General features: G+C 34.9%; 1 protein-coding gene across 2 annotated transcripts in view; it reads right to left on the bottom strand.

Moving 5' to 3' along the window:
* Window positions 1–5,000, bottom strand: part of GPSM1 (G protein signaling modulator 1) — a 2,081,362-nt gene that overhangs the window by 341,302 nt on the left and 1,735,060 nt on the right. The gene's annotated exons all lie outside the window — the stretch shown is intronic.

Below are 5,000 nucleotides of genomic sequence, written 5' to 3'. Positions count from 1 at the left end.
GTGTTAACAAAGACATTTTCAGACCATCAATGGAGCTGCTATTTGAAAACAACAAGAACATACAGATCTACACCAGTAAATGAATAAAAGTACTATTTAGTGACATTAACATTAATGAAATTTAACCGAAAACACATGTGCTATATCATAGTAGGTAAAATAATAAAATGGTTTGTAAACCAGTGACTTTTTGAATTTTACAAATAATTCCCTGTTGTCAAACATTACAAGGTCTATCATTCACTTGAGCTCCTTAAATAGTGGCTGCTTCAGACAGAAGATGGTAACAGGCATTATCTGATTATATTTTAAAATATAAATACACAACAAATAATAATGGTTTCTGTCCCCAGATCATTATAAATGTAACTGCATATTTTACTTTCAGTCTCATTACAATCCTGCATCAGACGTGTTTTCTATTTCTCAAACATAGTGGCAAAGGAAGAGATATAATAAGATAGTGAATGTATGAAATTAAAATTTGTACAACTGCAAATTGTTGTGTCTAATCAAGTGACAGAGAGTTTTCTTATAAGTTAAAATACACTATACATTCCAGGCAATCACAGGTGGTTATAATAAGATGTTGTTAGTTTCTGTGTAGCTAAGATCCCTATTGCCATACTAGATCTCACATCATTTTTATGACCACCTTCAACTAGTTGAGAGACAACTGCGCACCATGCTGTCTGTTTTGCATATCTGTTTTGTAAGAAAAAGTGAAAAGAGATACTTAAGCTGAATATGTTTTGTTCAGTTTCAGCATAAGCTACAACATTTAACAAATAATGTATGCACTGCAATCATAGTAAACTGAAAGATTGTTGTGAATATACAATCACATTACTGCAGACACAAAATGCATCCCGGGATAACCTTGTCATTATTTCTTTAGTAAAGCTTTCTTAACTGGGAAATGGTCACTAGAAATAAATTAATATATTCAGGGAAGAGCTAAGAGCTTTATTTTGATTCACTGACTGGTCCACAATGAAACTGGATAATGGGGCAAATCCTGCTTTTTTCAGAGGAAAAAGGGGGACCAGGAAAATTCCAAAACTAAAGGCATACAAGGTAGACACCTGATGAAATTTAGCCTAGAAATCAGAGAACTAGTACCTCTAAGCAACATTAGAGGTGGATAAGACTTAGGAAAGCTGGAAAGGGCAGATATGAAATTTTTTTGCAAGAGTGTAAACTAAGCTGAAAGGGAGAAAGTACTGACCTGTCAGTTAATTGGCCTTAATAGAAGGCAAAATCATGGAATCACTGCTGAAGAAAAGAAGTTTGAAATATTTAAAATATAATGGTACACACTGCACACAAAGTAGAATGGATATACAATTGGAAATGCATACTAGACTAACCCTAATTTGTTTGACTAGGTAACTAAGGATTAAAGGATACAGCAAGTATGCACATGATATGTTTAAATGACAGCAAAGTACTTGAGGTGGCATTGCATGAGAGGCAATGAAAAAATTAGAGAGCCTTGCAGTGGCCCCATGTCAAGGCACTAGCATAGTAAAACACTGTACCAGATTCCAAATGACTTGGTGTCAGAGTAAGTCACTTACACTGAGAGCTAGTCTTTTGGAATCTGGCCCTAATGTAAGCCTGTGTTATAGGTAAGCTTTACAAAGGAGTAAGTCACTTATACAGGGAAGAAATCTTTTGGAACTGGACTCACTGTCTACAGTGTAGAGCACAGAAGGTTCTGGCAAAAAAAGATTACTATGATGGTGGAGTGGTGTCACTGGAACATCGCAGGGTCAGTGCTAAAACAAGTAATTTTCAGTATTTTATAAGTGTTACCAACGAGGAATTTACAGGAAAAGACTGCACATCTGTTAAGTATGCAAAGATATACATTTAGAGCAGTGTTAGAGCAGAAGATGAAGGAATGGTCTAAAACACAACAGTTTCATGTCAGGAAAAAGAGACAATGCATTTGAAAAACAAACTTGAGGAAAGGTTGCAAACTGATAGAAAACTAACAATAAGAAGAGAAGAAAGGGAACTGAGTTCTGTTATATTGTAGAGTAAGCAAGCAAGATGAGATGCTAGCAAGGAAGCCAACAGGAATGCTAGGATACAAAGGAAGAGTATACACCAGTAGGAAATTAGAAAGTATTTTTCCTCTGTATAGACATTAGTAAAATATCATGTCATGTGGAGTAAGTGTGCTATTCTGAAAGCCTCAGTTTTATAAGGGCATACAAAGGACAGATACTCTTCAGAAAAGGGAAATGAATATAGTGCTTAAGTACTAAATGAGGATGGGCTAGAAGGAAGTTAGCATGCACAATCTTCAGAAACGAAAAATAGAAGAAGATAACATGTTCTGGAAATAAAGTGGATGTGGACATAAAAGTATGGGGCAACATAATTCATCTGACAGAAGGATTAAAGACAGTCAATGCAAGGATGGGTGGAAAATGCAGTTACATTTTTAGAAGGGCTAGAATATAAATCTGCATGCTAAATATTACTTATAGCTTACTGCAGGGTAGTAAGAAAATAGAATGAGGAGTGGAGTCCAGTGGTGCTTTTCTGCAACTAAAGTATATTCTTCTTTGCTTATATTCCCAAATAACACAGCACAATCAGAGGTTCATGCCTGTGTCAATGTATCCAGAAAGCAAGCAAATGATGCAGAAGAAAAATAAATATTTATATACAAGTAAAAAAGCATTACACACACCATTTTTCTTTAAATATTAATTTCCAAGGCAGTACTTTTCTAGTACTGGAAGACGACCAGTGATGGTATTTCTTCCTCAACTGTACAAGATGAGAATGACTCTCCCAGCTCTGATTCCCATAATTTTGCGTATTGTTGCCAGCCACTTTCTTAAAATTTCCTTAAAGACAGATAATGCACTTGGCTTGCTAACTTGTGCCATATAAGAAGTACTAGCAAATGTTACAATTTTCCTGGGACTTCGGTGTTACTTACTCCTTATTCAGTTTCTTTAAAGCACTGAAAACATTTATCAAATGCTAAGGTTTGTGATCTAGTTATTATGTCACTTAACGTTGATATGCATATGAATTTCCCTCCTGCAGGTTAACAGTGCCTCAGCAGCTGCACTGCCACCACAAAGAAAGCTCTGCTCCTACTGCTGAATAACATGCCCCCTTTTTGTGTTCCTCAGGTTTGGGCCCCTGCATAACAAGAATGAATAAGGACGTGACCAGAATGCTCTAAATAGCTAAGCCTTAGGGGTTCTGATCATTAATTTCCTCCCCAAACTGTATCTCTTGCACAGAGCATCTTTAGTAAAATACAGAATTTTTGTATAAATGTGCAAATTTCTCTGCATGGTTGTATCTGGTGTCAGACATAAAAAATAATACTATGCAGCTAAAGCACTAAACTTTTAGAATTAATTTGCAATTAAATGATTAAAGGACTTCTGTAACAGCTACCAGTTTACCCATTCAGGTAATTCAAATTAGTATTCTTGAAAATGACAAAATCTTGTTTAGCAAACAGTCTGATACTTTTATAAATAAGTCTGTCTTCATTATGGCCTTCAGAAAGAAAGAGTCTGGAAAGAATATGCTGCATGCTGACTTTTGCATCAATTCTGAAAAACATTATAATGTAACAACACATTTAACAACTAAACTGCACTTGAAATAAGACAGCTATACATCTAATATGCAAATACTGAAAGAAAAGTGTAGAGACTACAGAAGGATTTAGTTCTGAAAACTACAATCTTGTAGAGGTAAACACGAATTGGAAAGTATGTTGCGAATATTTTCTTGCATAAAAAAGGCCTAACAGGTGTTCTAGTTCACACAGAGGTACGTGATAACGTAACATAGATTGTGTCCTCTTTATTGATCCACTATAAAGTACACCATGTCTTAATTTAACCCCTTTACCAGGTGTTGATTTTCATATATATATATATATATATATATATATATATATATATATATACAAACACACATACACACACACACACACACACACACACACACACACACACACACACACATATATATATATATATATATTTTTTTTTTTTTTGCATGTGAGTTTATTCACTGCTCAAAGTATCAGATGTTCACAATCCACATATATTATTGCAGAGAACTGTTAATGCTACTACCAAAAATTAATCAGCTGACAACTCTGAAGCACTATTCGCCTTATAGAATACCACTGAAATCTGCATCTGACGTAGTACATGTACTACAAACTTTGTTGTGCTTCCCACAAAAATGGAAGGTTCCTTTGTGAGCCCTTCGAATTCTGTATAGCAAGAAAATACAATTTATTTAATTATCTAACAAAACTATGCAAAGCATAAATATTTAACTGCAATCTCCAGACAAGCAGGTGTAAGGAATTTACAACAGTATTTAAAAAAGAGACAGCTGTGCAAAATAATAAAGTTGTCTGTGCAGACAAGGGGATAGACAAGACATCCTCCTTGAACATGAAGTCTGTTTATCTCCATTCTGACAGAGAGGATCAAAAGACAACTCTTTTTATTTGACCATCACTAGAGCAATTACACATACGCTGAGCTGAGCACAATTAAGCAAAAATCATTCAGAATTAAAAAATATATATATATATATATATATATATATATATATATATATATATATATATATATATATATATATATATATATATATATATACATGTGTGTGTGTGCAAGAAGGCAGTTCAGTATTACATGCACTAAAGTCATTGTAAAACACAGAGGCAACATTTCTTAGGGGGAAGCCCCAACCTCCCACATGTTGGGGGCTACCACCTCTGTTCTGCCTTCAGTATTATCCCCAACTCTGAGGTTGCTGAACCCCAGGGGAAAGGAAAGTCCCTCCACTACAGCCAGCAAAGCATAAGCAGCTCGTGTTCCAATAAAAAATTAACACAGTTTTCATACACAGCATAGCTGCTCAAAATAAAGACGTCCTGTATCCCTACCACAGCAGAAAATAAATGAATCCTAACCAGTAATAAACTT

Source organism: Protopterus annectens, chromosome 16.part0 (assembly GCF_019279795.1).
Source record: "Protopterus annectens isolate FY-2018-M chromosome 16.part0, PAN1.0, whole genome shotgun sequence".
NCBI classification, from domain to species: domain Eukaryota; kingdom Metazoa; phylum Chordata; order Ceratodontiformes; family Protopteridae; genus Protopterus; species Protopterus annectens.
The sequence above is the reverse complement of the archived record's forward strand: the minus strand, read 5'-3'. Positions and strand labels throughout refer to the sequence as shown.